This window comes from Lithobates pipiens, unplaced genomic scaffold, assembly GCF_037356315.1.
Source record: "Lithobates pipiens isolate NorthernLeopardFrog02 unplaced genomic scaffold, aLitPip1_a1.2 Scaffold_25, whole genome shotgun sequence".
NCBI lineage: Eukaryota > Metazoa > Chordata > Amphibia > Anura > Ranidae > Lithobates > Lithobates pipiens.
The window spans coordinates 211,901,191-211,921,914 of NW_027507787.1; positions in this window are offsets into that span (position 1 = coordinate 211,901,191).

A 20,724-nucleotide genomic window follows, 5' to 3' on the forward strand; every position below is an offset into this window, starting at 1 on the left:
AGGAGGGCCAATCACAGAGCCCTCCTGCCGATCCGAGATGCGCCGTGTCCGGGTGACCCGGGCGCATCTGGATAGTGCCGCTGCGGGGGCACGCGTGCGCGCAATCCCCCTCCTTCTGATGGACGTTCCTGAACGTCCAGTCAGAGGGAGGTGGCTCCCACCCAGCCGTATATGTACATTGGCCGGGTGGGAAGTGGTTAAATAATGCCTACAAAGTGTACACAAAACGTTACAGATTATAGTTAACTTTGATGCATGTTCTAGTGGAACTTGCAATCTGATGCCCCAAGATTGCAAACTCCAATAGGACATTGTGACAGACCCAACCAGGACAGGGGCTTTTGGAGGAGACTGCAGGGTAACCTCTTGTCTACTTACTATGGGGGTTGGCATTTTAGGGAGCTACAAGCATTCAGGAAGATGTCTTGATATATAATGCAAAATTACCTTACCACATTTAACAGTCAAGGAAGCCTCCATTTAAAAGATGGCACAGCTAGCCGGAAATTAGGTCTGTGATGACGCCCTGCGGGAGGGCGAAACGTTGACGCAATTTACGGTATCACTGGCGTCACTTCTGGTCCCGTTGAACGCATTCCAGGAACGGCGTTTTTACACTCACAACTCCAGAGAAACTTCATAAAGGAATTCTGGATCTGATAATTTGATGCCATATCCACCATCCCAGGATATTGTCATTAAGCTTTATGTGACCCACCAGACTGAAAAGCTGGGGGTTGCCTCGATCTGGTGAGTGGGGATACATGAGGGAGTGTTGCACACCTGAATATTTCTGAAGCACCTTATACTACATTTCCTTCACTTTAGATTGGAACACTTATAGTCAATTCTTTGGACTTTGTTTTGTTCATAATTTTTATTGTTTTGTCACTTATTGTGTTTTCACTTATTGTGTTTGCGAGCGCTATATTTATATTCATATGTCTTTCAAGTGATCAGCGCTTTGTGTTTAGCAGCTGCCTTTCTATTCATTAATATTTTTTATAAACCATTAGCACGAATTTATATATTTAGTATATATTTTTAATCATTCCTTATGCATTGGAACCAGTCTGTTATAGTTGGTGGAGTAGAAGTTTGCTATTGCACTGGTATATACATCTTTGCCACATTTACCATATGCATGGCTAGGAAGGGAAAGTATGCTCTTTTTTGCTAAGGAAGAATGATGCAGCAGGAATGTTGGGGAATAGTTGATGGAGTATGTAGTCAGGGCAGGACTGGGAATAAAAACCAGCCCTGGAAAAATATCATACCAGCCCCACAGCATTATTATACTAGCTCAACATCATAACGTCATTATTTCCTTGTTCATGAAAGGGAAAACCATGCATTTTAAAGCACATTTGAAGAGTGTATTTTATATATATATATATATGGCATATATGAAAGCACATAGGGCTTTTATATATATAAAAGCACTCCCACTCTTGATTCCTCTCCAGACTCCCCCTCAGAGACTGCAGACATGATATAAGACAAGAGATTTTCAGAGGTTGCGGACATGATACAAATGATGTTTAGAGACTGAGGACAGAATACAAGAGATGGCTGGAGACTGAGGACACGATACAAGAGATGGTTAGAGACTGAGGACATGATACAAGAGATGGGTAGAGGCTGAGGACAGGCTACAAGAGATAGTCAGAGGCTGCGGACATGATATAAGAGATGGTCAGAGGCTTCGTACATGATACAAGAGATGGTCAGAGGCTGCAGGCATGATACAGTAGATGTCAGAGGCTGCAGACATGATACATGAGGTGTCAGAGGCTGCAGACATGATACAGGAGGTGTCAGAGGCTGCAGGCATGGTACAGGAGATAATTGGACTGAGGACATCATACTAAAGATGGTCATAGACTGCAGACATATTACAAGAGATGGTCAGAGACTGCAGACATGATACAAGAGATCAATGCAGCCCCATCAGTGCCCATCAAATGCAGTCTCACTGTACCCATCAATAAAGCCTCACCATGCCAATCAATGCAGCTTTGCCTTGCCCATCAATGCAGTCTCACCGTGCCCTTCAATGCAGCCTCGCTGAGCTCATCAATGCAGCTTCACTTCATTGCAGCCTCACTGTGCCATCAATCCAGCCTCACTGTGCCCACCAATGCAGCCTCTCTGTGCCCATGAATGCAGCCTCAATTTGCCAACCAATTGCAGCCTATGTGTGCTCACCACTGCAGCCTCTGTGTCCACCAATTGCAGCCTCTGTGCCCATCAATTGCAGCCTCTGTGTCCACCGATTGCAGCCTCTCTGCTCACCAATTGCAGACTTTCTGCCCACCAATTGCAGAGAGCACTGAAAGCTGAAAATTGGTCTGAGCAGGAAGGGGGTTTAAGTGCCTTGTAAGCAAGTTGTTAAAAAAATATGCCCCATGATATTAATGAATTATCAGTCACATCATCCAGCAGTGTGAATCCATAGCAATTATGATGAATGATGCTCCCAGAAAAAAAAAAAACACAATCTGCTCCCATCACTCACCTATTGCCAATGACATTCCCACTACTAAATGTAAACAAAGGGTTGACATCTCCCATACATGGTCAGTAATGTTAAAGGGATCAGGTGCTTTGCCAGGTGGGTTTGAAATTTTGAAAATATAAATGATACTATGGGGTTGATTTAGTAAAGGCAAATAGGCTTTGCCCTCTGCAAGTATAGCTGCTCCAGAGCTTAGTACATGAGCAGAAGATCTGCTGACTTCCATCATCCCATGTGTGCAAGCAAAAATGCTGTTTTTTTTTTCCCTTGCACATGATCGGGTAGTCTTTGAAAAGTGAAGAATTACCTAATTTACTAAGCTCTGGAGCATCTGCAGTGCAATTGCACTTTGCAAAGTGCACAGTCTCTGTGCCTTTAGTAAATCAACCCCTATATGTTTTTTTGGAGTTTTTTAAATGTCAACCTATGTAGAAAAATTGAATACTTCCCAGGTTCTTCTCTATAGACAGACAATAGGGCAGCAATCATTTAAAAAAAGTACAAGGAATGAACCAAACCATAGAAACCTGTGCCCTGACCTGTATATGTTATAAGAGGAATATAAGAATATGGGATAGGAGGACACACTCTTCCCTGGAGCTTGCAGTCTAAGAAATGAATTTCTGATAGACTGCTTAACAATGGCTCAGTATCAGAAATTATCTCACCGCTATGCAAATTTCTCTGGGCTGTTTTCAAGCGTGAATTCCAAATGAACTGGCCTCCATCCTAAAATAATGTCAATGCTGGCATTTCAAAACTCTGCCACTAGTCACAAAGGAAGGTAAAGGCTATGGCAAATATGGGCAGAATATGAAGCCAAGTCTCTGGGTAGGATATGACTTCAGAAACTGGTTAGTTTGTTTCTTGTTTTCCAAATCTGGTGGCCGAGGTTACGTTCTCAAAACATACTTGAGCCATATTTGTCAGACTAGAGCTATTACAAGACCACCAGTGTTAGCAATGACATTACGTATTCTAAATATGCAGACTGATTGGCACTATTTACTTTGCCATGTTCTCTGGCAATCTGTTAAACGTAACTCAAGGTTGCGTGAATGGATTTGCTGGCAGGATGCGTGGTGTTTTATGCTGTACAAACAGAATACATTTCTTTCTACCAATCAGTTTATTGAATTAATTTTAAACATAGATGTAAGCCGAGATACTCTGAAATTGTTGAGGATAAAAGTGGCTTTATAGTAAAAGAAATACAGATAGCATTACAAACAGATAAAACTTCAAGAGCTTTTATTATATTAACTGGAACCTAATATTCGTATAGCTCTAAGGCCTTTTATAGCAAACCTTTGGCTTCTGAAGCCTCTTGATGACAATTGTTAGAAGCTTCATGAGTTGGCAACCTCCTTGAACATGTATGGGCACTCTCCAGTAACATTTTGCTTGTTGGAATGTCCATTGGCCATAAGCTCAGGCCACAACCTTGGTATTTATGGGTTCAGCCCAACAAAAAATATTATTTTATATATAGGTGGAGACTTGTAGTCTGAGTCAGTCCTTGGATTCCAGTAAGTCTTAATTATTATTAACAACGAAATCTCTGAAATGTAATTCCTGACTCTGTTCCTGTCCATGAAAATGTATGTGTGCCGCTCAGGCTCGATAGGGAGATGGTATATAAGTAGCTTGAGTTCTGACAGGGAATGGAGCCTGTTCTGGCTCCTGCAAGAGTACAAGGAAAGAAGAAAAACCCCTGGAAGACATACATCTATGATGTCCTACAGAGATGAATAGAGTGGCAACCTCAGCCTGGACCCTGACCAGGCCACGCCCCCGACAATGCCCCCGATGCATTTCACTCCGGCCCGATAATGCTTTAATACTCCCCATACGCAAGAGTCCCCTATCCCTGTGACTAAGCTTCGGTGGGCAGAGTGAAACGCATTGGGGGCATGGCTGAGCGGAAGTCCAGGCTGAGTTTGTTACTCTATTCATTTCTGTATGACATCATAGATGTGCGACTTCCAGGGGTTTCTCTTCTTTCTCTGTTCCTGTCCACCTGGACCTGGTGGCTGTTCCTACTAGAAGTGTGCGGTTTGTTTTGTTCTGAATAAATATTCAGACACATTTTTCGTTATTCGAAGATTCAGATATATCTGAATCCCCGAATTACAGTGCAAACCAACTTTAACGAATTCTCCAACTAACAAAACTAAATTTGCCTGAATTTCCGGATATCTAATTGAAATTCGATTTTTTTTCTCTTTTTATCTATATCTTTTACTATTTTTCTTTTTCTTTTTACAGTGGAACCTTGGTTAACAAGTAACATGGTTAACAAGCATTTTGAAAGAAGAGCAACTTTTTTTTAAGAATTCTGACTCCGAGTGTTGTCTCGCAAAACAAGCAGAATTTAAGCTAATGGGGTGTGCAGTACCAATTGTAATTGTGTCACTTTTATTCCTATTACAAGGAATGTAAACATCCCTTGTAATAGAAATCTAAGCATGACAGGCACTCTTAAATATGAGATCTGGGGTCAAAAAGACCTAAGATCTCATATTTAAACAAAAATGCAATAAAAAAAAATGTCATTTAAAAACAAAAAAAATTAACCTCCCTGGCGGTATGATTATTTCAGATTTTAGGTGCTGAATGTGGTACAATTATTTTGCATGAAAATTTGGCATTTTATATTGTAGTCCTGTAATTCTTAGGAATAATTCACTTAAATCTGTCCAAACCAGAGTCTAGCAGACATCCCGGGTATTAAAAAGGTTGAAAAAGTAAATCATAAATTATAATATAATAAATAGCTATAAATAATTTTACCAAATAATAATATAATAATAATAAAAATGATTTAATAATGTAATCAAATCAAAAACACTGAAATTTGCTCAGTTGCAGAATTGTCACTGTCATTACTTTTCAGTGTTTGATGACGGATCTCCCCACAAATCACTATCGCTCAATTCTGAGAGTGGTTCTAATTTATTATCGCTGTTTTCTAGCTGGTCTAAAACCACTTTTGATGTAAAGGGACAGTTTTGGTTGCTATGGACAATCTCCAGTTTCCAGGCATAAAGAACAGTTTTTATATTATAAAACTGCATGCAGGACACTGGGCAGGCCACTAGGGACAAACGGGATGTGAAATAATTACATACAGTAATGTGATCTGTAAGGTTACATTATACTGTATGTATAGTGTGTGTTTTACTTTTTGAATTTGGCGCCATTCTCCGTCCCAGTGCATGGCAACGCTTGCAGGGAATGGAGCCCGGCGATGTGATAGATCAAGCGGAGGACGAGCTGCTCACAGTGTGGGGGGGGGGGGGCATCATCGCTGGATCCAGGGCATAAAGTAAGTAAGCTCATCCTGGATCCAGGGATGCGATCCCGAGTCTGGCTTGGGGTTACCACTAATGGTACTGAATTTTCACCCCAAGCCAGACTTGGGAATACCGCCAGGGAGGTTAAGAGCTATGGGCGGAAGTGACGTTTTGACGTCACTTCCCCCCTGCAGTGTCATGGAGACAGGTGGGGGCCATCTTCCCCTCACTTGTCTACATGCACAGCCACGGGAAGGATCCGATCACCTCTGCAGCTGCCACCGGTTCCGGTTAAGCGGTTGAGGGCACCAGATCACTGCGGGAGGGGGGAGCCCCTCTCCCGCCGCTGATAAAAGTGCTCTTGAGGTAAATCCGCTGCAGAGACCACTTTTATCTGGTATCGGACCGCCGACCGAACACGGAGATACCGGGTTATGGCAGTTAGCTGCTGCCATAACAACGATATCCGTCCTCAAAGTAGGGACGTACATCGGCGTGTGGCGGTCCGGAAATGGTTAAGCCAAAGTTGATTTAAAGAGTTGTAATCATCTGATGAAGATTTTTCTTTTTTTTCGTTCATTTTGCAAGTGTGAAATTGATAGAAAGAAACCAGTAAAATATAAATATTTAAAAGCATTTGTACTGGCTAAATATTCTGCAAAGTATTATACATAGTAACATTTTGAAAGTAAGATACTACTTTTATTAATTAGAACACTTCACATATTTTGAATAAATCCATTATTAATAGAAACAAGATCAATGTGTACAAATAACAATCCGATGTTTGGTTACTCGACTGCCGCATTCGAATCCAAATTTTTTTTAACATTTTCGATTTGACTTGATTCAAATTTTTTCGATTTTAATGTTTTGAATGGAGAAAAAAATTGTAAATTAGAAGAAAATTCAGAAATACATAGAATGAACGCCAAATACGAATTGAAAAAATCACCAGAATTTACAAAACGAAATAACTAGATTAACGAATCTAAACAAAATTAAACTAATTTTTTCGTCATGCACATGTCTAATTCCTACCCACTGTTGTTTTTTCCCACTCCTGTTACATTTTTCATCATATAAAATTAATCAAAACATTCAGCAGGTATGTGACCCTGCGTATTTTTGTTTTTAGTCTTGGATACAGATTGAATGGCTTAGAATCTCTATCAATTTGTGTTGCTGTCTCTGTCCCCACTAGATGGATTCACCTTCTTCTATATTTGTCCTGGCGACAGAAAGTGAGTAGAAATGCAAATTCTTACAGTTTTCATTAGAACAAGATGTAAGTGGATATCTTCCAATGGGGACACAGTAACACAGCAGTCTCTCTTTGATGAAATTGTCTCTTACTTCCTGCTGGATATCTGAAAAAGGAAGAAAATAGACATTTTCTCAACAGGACACATAGAGCAGAAAAAAAAACTGACAGAGATTTCATTACTCTCTTTTACAAAAAAAGAAAAGTTTGGGCTATACATACTTCAACCACTTCAGCCCCGGAAGGATTTGCCCCCTTAATGACCAGGCCATTTTTATTAATAAGGCATTGCATTGCTTCAACTGACAATTGCGCGGTTGTACGACGTTGTGCCCAAACAAATTGAACGTCCTTTTTTCCCACAAATAGAGCTTTCTTTTGGTGGTATTTGATCACCTCTGCGGTTTTTATTTTTTGCGCAAAAAAGGCAGACAATTTTAAAAAATATATATATATATGTGTGTGTGTATATATATGTATATATATATACACACACGTGATACATTTTGTGCAAATCAATCAATAATAGCCTAGTGTGATTTTTTTTACCAAAAATAAATATGTAGAAGAATATATATCTGCCTAAACTGATGAATAAATTAATTTATATATTTATATATATATATATATATATATATATATATATATGTATAAAAAAAAATATATATATATATATATATATATATATATATATATATATATATATATATATAAATTAATTTATTCATCAGTTTAGGCAGATATATATTCTTCTACATATTTATTTTTGGTAAAAAAAATCACACTAGGCTATTATTGATTGATTTGCACAAAATGTATCACGTCTACAAACTATGGGATAGATTTAGGGACTTTTATTTATTTCTAAATAGTTTTTACTGGTAAACGTGGACATCTGCGATTTTTAGCGGGACTGCAACATTGTGGTGGGCAAATCTGACCCCAAAACTACATATTTTGCATTATTGCATTGATCAGTGCTATAAAAATACACTGATCAATGTAAAAATGACACTGGCAGGGGAGAAGTTAACACTAGGGGAGCGATCAAGGGGTTAAGTGCGTTCCCTCTGCGTGTTCTAACTGTAGGGGGGATAGGCTACCAGGGACATGACAGAAATCGCTGTTCCCAATCACAGGGAACAGAAGATCTCTGTCATGTCATCTGGCAGAACGGGGAATCACATTGTTTACATAGAAAATGTATTTAGCAGTTTATATTTACTAAAATAATTGCATTTCCATTAAACAACAGAAAAGAGAAAGGAATGGGACTTTGTGTGAGGTATGTCACTGAATGGATACATTATTCATACCATTCATAGAATTATTTATTAATTACAAATCACGTTGCAAAAAGTTTCACTCTGTTATACAGGACACAATATACTATGATATACTTGTATGAATATATAGTTATTTTATAAAATAAAATACAGCAGTATAGTTACATAAAAACACTCATCCATTCATAATAGTTCAATGAACATAAACAATTGCTCATGGTGAGCACAAAAATATTGTTAATTTTACTTTAAAATGTTTAGTTTGACACTTTTATTCCTATTACAAGAAATGTAAACACATCTCACCTCTAGGCTGGGAAGCCTGAAATAAAAAAATAAAAAAATAAACGATCTTGGCTTCCCAGCCGAGGTGGTGCTGTTTATTTGAAAGCAGAGGCCGGGCGTGACGTCATAACATCGTGCATGGCCTCCGAAGATCATAGAGACTCTGGTGGACCAGCTGGTCGTCGGAAATCTGGTAAACATCTGGGGCCGGCGGATCGTAGCGGTGAGTCAGTAGAAGCACCGGATGGCGGCAGGAGGGGGAGGATGTCCCCTCTCGCCGCCCGTAAGAACGATAAACATGCTGACCAGCCGCTATGATCATTCTTATGGTGTAGAGAATTGCCGTGTGAAAAAGCCCAAGACGTCATATGACGGCCAGCTGCCGGCAAGTGGTTTAACGGAGAACAATCTCTCAAAATAAAGGTCTATAACTTACAATACGACCCAGTGGGGATGCCAAGCCTATGTCCAAGGGAAGACAGGGGACAGGGATGATGATCTCCCCCCCCCCGGAGCTGAGCTGAGGAATCCCTTCCAGACCAGAGACAGCAGCCAGGTGAAGACCGGGTGACCGTGTTACGACCGTGTGAATCTGGTGTCAGCTTACCAGTCCACACTGCTCTGCAAGGATATGAAGATGGAACCATGTGAAATGAATGTATTAATCCATGGGATGAACCTACGCCTGTGAGTGAGTGCGTGACGTGATGAATGGTGGTGATTACTGCAGTGATGTGGAGTGTATTAGCTAAGGAAACAACAGCCAGGGAAAATGTGTATACATATACCCACAACAGATAAATCCAAAACCAAAACCACCATTTGGTGGTGGACTGTAAATTGTGAAACTAAAATGAACCCAAAAAGTGTTGTAGTGGGTATGAGTGAAACGCAATTACCTTGTGTATGATTATGTGGCCATACGCATGCCTTGAATCCTGCTTGTGTGAATGACCCATGTGAAATGGTAAGCTGGCCAGCCTGAACAGCTTATATCCCCGGCAAGGGGTGGATCCCCACCAACATCATGAGATCCCACCAATGAGGCGGGGAAATGGTGACATGCTTTGGCTCCGTTAGCAGCATACAAATCTGCTGCAGAACCCAGTAAGTCTCAGCCCCAACTAGAAAGAGGGAATCTGCTACATGCTCAGACGTATTGACGCACTGAGCAGGGCATCGAATCGGGATGATGGGCCCAATACTTTTGGCAATATAGTGTGAGATAGAACACCTTGGGGATGAATTAAGCCTCGTACACATGATCGGATTTTCCATCAGGAAATGTGTGATGACGGTCTGTTGGTGGAAAATCCCACAGTGTGTACGCTCCATCAGACAATTGTTTTCAGATTTTCTGTGGACAAATGTTGGATGGCAGGCTTTAAAATTTTCCGCGGACAAATGTCTGTTGTTGGATTTTCCGAGTGTGTGTACACAAGTCTGTCGGACAAAAGTCCAAAGTGCAAACACGCATGCTCGGAAGCAAGGACAAGCCAGAAGCGGACGGTCTTTTAAACCAGCGTTCGTAATGGAGAATTAACATTCGTAAATTATGAAATCTCCAAATGCAGCGCACAATTCTCTTCTTCTTTAATGGGATAATAATGAAGCTGCTTTGCTGGTGATTCTGATGGAGTTATTGCAAACTAACTGTCAAATGCTTTTTTCTTCTAGTGATATCACGAATAATATTATTATGCTTTTTTTGGGGGGCAAGTTACCACAGCACCATTATCCCGTCGTTTTTAAGATCAAAAATAATATGTTGGTGTCACTTGTCAATTTTATATTGTATTTTTTTAAATGTAACTGCCTACTCCCAGACTGTCATATGAAGTAAAACACATAGCCAAGTATTATTCTAATAAAAATAAAAATAAAAGGATAGGGCGCGCTATGGAATTTGTTTGACAGAAAGTATATGTAATATAATATAATGTAGGTAAGAGCAGCCTCTATATTGTTTCCGTCCTAATGGATGGAACAATAAGAAAAGTGGGGTAGAAAAAATAGATATGGCGCTATACCTTTTTGGACTCACTAAATTTAAATATCATAGGAATGTACAGATTTTTCAGCTTGCTGGCTAATGGTTTTAAACTCTAAAAAATCCTGACTGAACCAAAATATACTGGTATGATAAACCCAATAAATAATGTATCAATCAATATTAAATTGTACATACAAAAAATAAAATACATATAAATATAAATTTTCCAGCGTGCTGGTTAATAAATGAAAAAATATGAAAATAGAGTGAAAATAGGAGTTGGAATAAAAAATATATATATAAATGTGAATTACTCAATAAATAATGCTATGTATGCTAAACTCAGTCTATAATCAACAGTGAAACTTCTTTAAAAAATATTTTGAAATTATATATACTAAAAAACCCAATGTGCCTGTGACTATGGTGATGGCGTAACCAAAAACTTTGGTATACAAATTCAATCAAATAACCATAAAGTAAAAACCAAAAATTCAAATTTGTACAATTGTAAAACACAAGTGAAAAAGTGAAATGTGAAAAGTGCAACAAATATATACACACTGTGTTAGATTTCGAAAAATTCCCATTTGTAGATATGAAAATTGGGAAAAAACAAGAAAAATGTAAGATATTAGTCCATAATACAAAAAATGTAAAAAATTAAAAAAATGTAAAAAATGTAAAAAATATATAAGAAATATATAAGAAATAGAGGTTTAGTCCATAATATAAAAAATGGAAATTAAATAGTGGAAAAAGAGAGATTTTCTATGTATAGAAGAAGAGTGGAGGGAGTAACTTCGCTTATCCGTTCGTGTTTATGAATTTTGCTCTCACCAGAAATACGACCCCGTCCGGGGTGGATCAGCCTCCACAGTATAAGCCACTGTGTCGCTTCTTGGGCTGTCTTTGCTGGAATGCTGGGGAGATCCCTCGTTCTTCCGTGGGGATGTTGTACCTCGTATTACATAAGGTAAAGAAGAGGACTTTCCATGGTATAGTATGTTTGCAACTCAGTTTATTTGTAACAACTTAAAAGTACTCACATTTAGTACGATAAAACAGGTATTGTAAAAAAGCGTTCGGAACTTCCGCTCGGCTAGCACGCCGTTTGCACTAAAGGTGTACGTATCTGGCCACGCCCTACGCTTTTCGTCATTCAGACGTCATCTGGAGCGCTATTTTTTAGAGTTTAAAACCATTAGCCAGCAAGCTGAAAAATCTGTACATTCCCAAGTATTATTCTACACAATTTTTTTATTGTGCATTAAAAAAAAGAAAATAAATAAAATTAGACATGCTATCTGCCAATAGAATTTAACCAAAAATAGCATTCTATGCATCCAAAAATATAGAAAATACACCAAATCAAATCATTAATCAACCAAAAAATAATGTCAAAGCAATAACTTCAAGGCTAATAATAAATAACACGTTGGTTGACGAACGGCTGTTCAGAAACTAACTGAAAAGCGCACAATAAAAAGCGCAAATCAACACTAACCAAACTTCTACTAACACGAAATTAGCATAAGGATCCCAAAGGGTGGCACTAAAGATCTGAAAAACCACGTAATACGTCACTATGTTCATGTTTGTTGTTTGCCAACAATTCCTTGCCGTTTGTATGCAAGACTCGTTTGGGCCAACGCCCTTCAGTTAAAATTTCACGGTTTTGTTGACCAACAATCCGATCGTGTGTACGAGGCTTTAGAGCGGAGATTGGGAGCCAGGCCTTTTCGTCCAACATCAGTGCCGGACCTCACAAATGTGCTTCTGGAAGAATGATCAAACATTCCCATAGACACACTCCTAAACCTTGTGGACAGCCTTCCCAGAAAAGGTCAAGCTGTTATGGCTGCAAAGGGTGAGTCAACTCAATATTGAACCCTACGGGCTAAGACTGGGCTGCCATTAAAGTCCATTTGCGTGTAAAGGCAGGCATTCTAATACTTTTGACAATATAGTGTATAAACATAAATTATTTTTATATATATATATATATATATATATATATATATATATATATATATATATATATATATGTATACCGTATTTATAGGCGTATAACACACACTTTTTTCCCCTTAAAATCAGGGGGATAATCGTGGGTGCGTGTTATATGCCGATCCCCCGCTGATTGTGAGCGGTGGAGCAAGCGCCACGAGATACACATAGTTGAGTGTGCTAGGCTAAGCTCGCCTCCTCTCGGCTCCTCTCACAGTCACGCCCAGTCACGCTCTATAATGGACATAACACAGGGACTGGGCGTGACTGTGAGCGGAGCTGAGAGGAGCAGAGCCTAGCCGAGTACACTTGGCTATGTGTATCTCGACGGCGTTCGGGTCCTCTTCTCGGCTCCACTCACAGCCACGCCCAGTCCCACCATTGAACCTGTGTTATGTCCATCACAGTCACGCCCAGTCCCAAAGCTTACATGGGATGTGGACACCTGGCTTTAATTGAATAATATAAAGGTGGGGGAGAAAGCCCTGCAAAGATTGATAGGCTGTAAAGTCTCCTGGTGTCCCAGCAATTTCTCCGCCTAACAGCGAGGAGACCCAATACTATGGCAGGGATTGGCCGGGTTACCTGTCCATCTTTCCTGCAAACGCCAGTGACGGCGGACATTGCTCGGTTACATTCGGAGATCATCTGCAGTTTTCGCGGGTATCTGGAGCCATTGGAGGATAGGGAGGATCCAGAACTGATTTCCCAGGTTGCCGTGGAGGAAAAGGACATACATGGAGGATCTGTCCACCCCCGGAGAGGGTATCTCCATACACTTTGCTGACTCCGCTTGTGAGGGGGTCCACCAGTTCCGATAAGGACCCACATGTATTAAAATACCAAGGAAATGTGTTTTTCAAGATTTGGGATAAAAACATTTGATCCGATAAATGGATTGAAATTTTTATTTACTATTTTTTCTCAATTTTTTTCCATTTTTGTCTTTTTTCACATTAATAAGCTTTTTGTTATTATCATCGGACTGGTATAGGATTAATTTCTTTTCTGGTCGGTTGTGCAGTTCATGGACTGTTTACAAAGATATATGAGAGTTTATATCGTTTATTGATTACCCATATGGTCTATGTAGGTTCATGTATCACTATGTCACTATAATTAAGCTCATTTGGGAGTGTTCACAAATATTTAGCGCAGCAATATTTTTATTTTTATGTTTATTTTCCATGCTGATATTTAATGGTGTCTTGCTGCAGCTTGTTTTTTCTTTTCCTAAAGTTTTTTCGAGCGCGGTATTATATTTAATTTTTGTAACATCATAGGGCTGGACTGGGCGGGACTGCGAGAGGAGCCGAGCCAAGCCGAGTACACTCGGCTTTGTGTATGTCGGCGGTGCTCGGTCCTCTCCGCTCCCTGTCAGCGGAGATCGGCACCAATTTTAAATAATCAGCCTGCAATGAGGCTGGGCAATGCTGCAAAGACACTGGGCAAGGCTGCAGATGGACACTGGGCAAGGCTGCAGATGGACACTGGGCAAGGCTGCAGATGGACACTGGGCAATGGTGCAATAATGGACAAGGTTGCAGATGGACACTGGGCAAGGCTGCAGATGGACACTGGGCAATGGTGCAATAATGGACAAGGCTGCAGATGGACACTGATAAGGCTGCATTGATGGGCATTTAAATGTAAGTTTTTTTCCTTAAACTTCCCTCCTAAAAGTTTTAGTTTTAGTTTTCTTTAAAATTCCCGCCTAAACTTGGGGTGCTTGTTATACACCGATAAATTATATATATATATATATATATATATATATATATATATATATATATATATATATATATAGATAGATAGATAGATAGATAGATAGATAGATAGATAGATAGATAGATAGATAGATAGATATATGAGCAGTCCATTAGTAATTTAATTGTCAAATGAGATCCATTCATCTTCACATAGTCTGCACAATTTCTTTAACTTTCATGATAATCGCTGACTTAATCTCCTGAGGTCATACCAGTATGTGAAAAACCCATTTAATCAGACAAAATATTCCTATGAGGACCTCCCTTTGTCCAAAGTTGATCTAGAAAAAAAAATCAAGATTAAATTCACTTGGTACAGTTGAACGTGCTATTATTTTTGTATTCCATATTGTAGCTCATTCCATAGCGGTGTCAGCCTGGGTTTCACATACTTTTATGATGTCTCAAATTTGACCATGTGTAGGAAAGTAATGAGTGAGATTCTTGCCCATATTAAATTCTTTTTCACCATCAACTGGTACATGTTTTTTCTAAATCCCACAGAGATGCAAAGATTGACTGTTCTAGTCGTGAAATCTTATTTTAATCATTCTGAGAACATAGCCAGCTTCACTTTGTATTTGAAATCTCTTTTGAAAATCGCTTTAGCCCAGCTTTCATTGCACTGCAGTCTTTTAATAAAAACCATGTGACCAGAGCGCTGCACAGGGATACCTGAATGGATAAGGTAATTGTTAAGTGGCAATTTTCCTAAACAAATAGCAAAAAAAAATCAAATTAGTTACAACTAATCATAAATCTGGACAAATTAGACCCATGTGCATAAAAAGACTGAATTAAATAAATTTAACAAACTGAACAATTATATATTTTTTTCCGGGTGAATTATATATAGCGGATGTTGCTTACATTCTAACTGAACTGTGCATTAACAATTCTCTTAATATAATGAAAATATATAAAGTCTTTACTAGTTTAATAAAAAAAATGAAGGGTTTATTGCTGTGGTCACCAAGATTTTTTTTTTTGAGAATGTTCTTAAGAATATCAATTTTTCTAAAGGGTCAGAAGTTGCAATGCTGCCTTTTTTCCTTAAGGTGGTTATGTGGTGTTAAAATATGTTTCACATTTTTAAGCATAATTAAACCATTTTTAAATTGCTTTAATGGATTTTGGAATTTAGAAAATCTTTTAAAATCCTTCCATGATCATTAGACCAACAATTTGAGTAAGATACTGGGATGCATGCTTGTTGACTAAATAGGGAAACAGGCAAGTAAAGCTATGGAACATATTTATATAATAAACGAATTGAATATATAGAAAAGATAATTTAATAATAACTAAAAATACAAATGACATAAAAAATTGTTTACTGGGCATTGCCGCACATTTGCTGGAAACGATACACTCCATTTGCCACATGGAAAAATTGTCCATCTTTTATAGCCATGTGCACTGCCGAACAATTAATTAATTTTAGCTTTCTTATTATTCATTTTTTTTTCTTTTAGGGTCATTCGTTATGATCGCAATTCGTAAATTCGAAAATTCGTAACTAATTATAACTAACTATTAAATTATAGGTATTGGAATTTCCTTTCAAATTTGGCTGTTGGTGAATGTAATGAATACGAATATAACCAAACTTATGAATTATCTGAAATAGTGAATGCTGCATCTAAACAAAATTAATAATAAATAATAGTAATAATAATAATAATAAAAAGCTTTTATTATTGTTATTTATTTCATATTAGTTTGTTATGTTACATTCGTTTAGATACGGCATTTGTTATTTCAGATAATTCATAACTTTGGATAAATTCGTATTCGTTATGTTCCCTAACAGCCAAATTTTACAAGGAAATTCCACTATCTATAATTTAATAGTTAGTAATAGTTAGTAATGGTTAAGTTATTATTAGTTAGTTATTATTTCAGAATTTAAAATTTTCGGGTTTTCGGATTTTCAAATTTCAGAAATTAAGAATTTTTGAATTTTTTCATTTACGAATTTTCGAATTTACCAATTTACCAATTTTTGAATATTGGAATTTACGAATATTAGGAAAACATTGTTAAAAGGGTTTTTGTTAATTTTGATATTTTCAAAAACAAATTTGTCAAAATTTGTTACAAAAACGAATTCGGAACAAAACAAATTGAACATGTTTAGACTTTTACCAACACCTTTTGCTGCAATTGGAAAGGGTGGTCACCATATTTATAATGGCAACTATTACATTACATTCGCCCATCAGATTAAAATTCAGCATCTGTTGGATCTGTTTCACATGTAAGAAGATGCACTGCAAGACATGTATTAGTATGCACACACAAATGTAAAGCACCATAGGCGTACGTGTATACTTGGCACTGGTACTGGTATTTAAGCTGGATTGGGACATGAACAGGTTGCTGAATGGTCCTCAGCTAGTTTCTGACTTACTTGCGACCTGACCTTCTATGTTTGCCTTGTCATGTATGACCCGACTTGCTTGAGACCTGTTTTTTTGGATTCCTGTCTACCTGTTGTGATCTCGGTCTGTATTTGGACTCTGTATCCTGCCTTCTGATTTGGTGCCTCGCTGTCCATCTGTGAACTGAACTCTACTTGTATCCTGACTCTGCCTCTGCCTCATGTTCCAGCTGTTGTTGACTTTGGCTTGTGTCTTAGCTCAGCTCCTGTCTTCTCATCGAGTGTGTCAACGTGTCCTGGACTCTGGTCCTTGTCTGGTGATCTACTCTGTACCCTCACGTCTCCTGTTACCGCTATAAGGGGTGCTGGACAAGAGGTGCAAGAGAAGAACCCTCTCCAGCTCAATCTCCACAAGGTACTTGACATCAAGTCATTGTCTATTGTTCAGGCTGAGCAATCGGATAGTTTATTTTTTATTAGATTTTTTTTTAAGATTACATTTTTTTAAACATCTTAATACTAGGGTTAACCCCCCCCCCCCCCCCCACACCAAAAAAAAAACGATTTAAAGATTTGGGGAGGGAGGTTTTTCCATAAACCCATTATGCAGGTAGAATGCCTAACATAATGAAAAGTAAAAAAATTATACTCCCTCTTAGATCCCAGCACCCTTATAACCATTGGTGGATTGAGATGTCTTTTACTTTCTACAGTGGGAATATGAGTTTTTTTTATGCAAAAATTAAAAATTAAAAAAAGATAAAAAACCAAAGATAAATACACAAAATGTAACTCCCCAAGTGCTGGAACTGCATAAATACTGTATATTGTTTCAGCACTATTAAGAGCTACTGTTGGCAACTTTTTTGGTAAAATAATTTTTTACAGCTTACTTGGCTAGTGACATTCCCCATCCCCAGCTGTCCATTTGAACATCGGCCACATTTTCTACTTTATAAATACAGTGAATGTGACTGGAAAATGTAAATCTAGGAAATGTGTTCTGTAAAGATTGGCCAGTGACTTTGGCACCGATTACAGTCTCAATTCTTTTTGAATATGATTCTACAAGCTTGGCACACCTATTTTTGGGCAGTTTCTCCCATTCTTTTTTGCACGACCTCTCAAGCTCCATCAGGTTGGATGGGGAGCGTTGGTTCACAGACATTTTCAGATCTCTCCAGAGATCAATGTACAATTGGGTTCAAATCTGGGCTCTGGCTGGGCCACTCAAGGACATTTGTATTCCTTGCCATCTGCAGTCCCGTAGCCACTCGTTTGTTATCTTGGATGTGTGCTTAGGGTCTTTGTCCTGTTGGAAGATGAACCTTTGCTCCAGTCTGAGGTCCAGAGCACTCTGGAGCAGGTTTTCATCAAGGATGTCTCTGTACATTGCTGCATTCATCTTTCCCTTGAGCCTGACTAGTCTCCCAGTTGCTGCAGCTAAAAAACATCCCCCCAGCATGATGCTGCCACCACCATGCTTCACTATAGGGATGGTATTGGCCAGGTGAGGAGTGGTGCCTGCTTTCCTCCGGACATGACGCTTGCAATTCAGGACAAAGAGTTCAATCTCTGTTTCAGCAGACACGAGAATTTTATCTCCATCAGGTGCCTTTTGGAAAATTCCAGGGGGGCTGTAATGTGCCGTTTACTGAGGCCTGGCCACTCTACTACACAGGCCTGATAGGTGACATTATGTCCAATCAACTGAATTTATCACAGGTAGACTCCAATCAAGTTTTAGAAACATCTCAAGGATGGTCAGTGGAAACAGGATGCACCTGAGCTAAATTTTGTTTGTCATGGCAAAGCGGAAAATGTTATAACCACTATCACTGATAATTTTTCTTGCCATCTGCATTCCCATACCCATTTAAATATTTTCCCTCTATACTTCTGGTGACAACTTAAAGTATTGGATTTTGGCAAATTTTCGCTCCCTGTGACACATCCCTAATGGGTTCTGGATAACCCTCTGCACACTGCTCCACCCTTTCCAGCAAACTATGCAATGGAAAAACAGGGATATTTAGTTCACATACAGTATCTTTCAATACATGTTTAAGCTGACCAACTGCATCATAGTAATCCCTCTTCTGGCCAGTTCTAATCTGCTTTGCCACTGCAAATGCTACGGTGGACACCATGCCAACATGGCACCAAGACCCAAGGTGGGGGAGAGGGACTAAGTTTAGATCTGGTTACTGACCTGCGTTACAACCGAGAAAAGATATACCTAATATATACCTAATGGGGACACAGACAGAAATAAAAATCTGGGAGGAGTTCTAACACTTGTACATCCTATACAAAAAAATGTTTTGTTTTACACTTTAACCAATTGACCACCGAAAGATTTACCTCCCTTTATGACCAGGCCATTTTTTTGCGACATAGCACTACGTTACTTTAACTGACAATTGTGCGGTCCTACGACGTTGTACACAAACAAAATGAATATCCTTTTTTCCCACAAATAGAGCTTTCTTTTGGTGGTATTTGGTCACCTCTGCATTTTTTTTTTTTGCGCTATAAACAAAAAAAGACAACAATAAAAAAAAAAAAAAGTTTTTACTTTCTGCTATCAAAGATCTAATATAAAATATGTAAAATATTCTAATTTCTTCATAAATTTAGGCCAATATGTATTCTGCTACATTTTATGGTAAAAAAAATCACAATAAGCATATATTGATTGGTTTGCTCAAAAGTTATAGCATCTAAAAACTATGGGATATTTTTTTGTTTTACTAGTAATGTTGGCGATCAGCAACTTATAGCGAGACTGCGATGTTATGACGGACAATGGGACACTACCTGACACTTTTGACAGTAATACAATGATCAGTGCTCAAAAATATGCACTAAAAGAGGAAAGTTTATCTGTGTTAGGATCCTAAATTAGCAGCTGAACACAAGAACCTTGATACCAGATATAATAACAATGGATAAAACAAAGTGCAGCGCTATAATACTAATAGTTAATTGCATATATCAATTAATAACAAAATACATTAATATAAACAAGTGATAATAAATGTGAAAACTATAACTTGTCCATAAAGAAAAGTCCCATAGAAGAATCCGTGTAGAGTAAGGAAAAATCCAAGGACAGCAAACGTGACATCCAAGGTAAGATCACACTGGAGGCTTGCCAGAAATACAGCGACCCACCTTACTCAGGGAGGTCAATGAGCATTCTAACAGACTTCCAGTCCACTTAGTATCCTCTCGGGTAGCTCCAGGTGGCAAGTACAAGGACAGAAGATAGGAAAGTACTCCAGGAAGCTGTACCAGCAAATCCTCACTCATGCTCAATCAACGGAGTATATGCGAAATACATAGCTCCACATAGTACAGTACTGTACAAACGTATCATTTATTGCAAAAAGGAGTCCGCTTACACTTAAAACAACATTAAAATGCATAAATCATATCACAAGCTGTAAACAGGTCAGTTTCTCATAACCAAAATGGGCGAACATCTGTCATCCATACGCAGTAGCATGTGTGCATAGCTCCACCCGACATGTTTCGTCATAGGTGACATCACTAGGGGTACTGTCAGAGGTGACGTCATCAGGGGTACCCCTGACATCACCTTCAGTGAAACGCATTGGTTAGAGCTACACACACATGCTACAGTGTCACGTTTGCTTTACTTGGAATTTTTCCTTGCTCAGCACAGATTCTTCTATGGGACTTATCTTTGTAGACACTTATTCTGTTTTTGCACAATTCATCAGTTGTTTATATTAATGTCATTTTTTATTAACCACTTCAGCCTGGGAAGAATTTACCCCCTTCCTGACCAGAGCATTTTTTGCGATACAGCACTGCATCAACTTAACTGACAATTGCGCAGTCATGCGACGTTGTACCCAAACAAAATTGATGGCCTTTTTGTCCCCATAAAT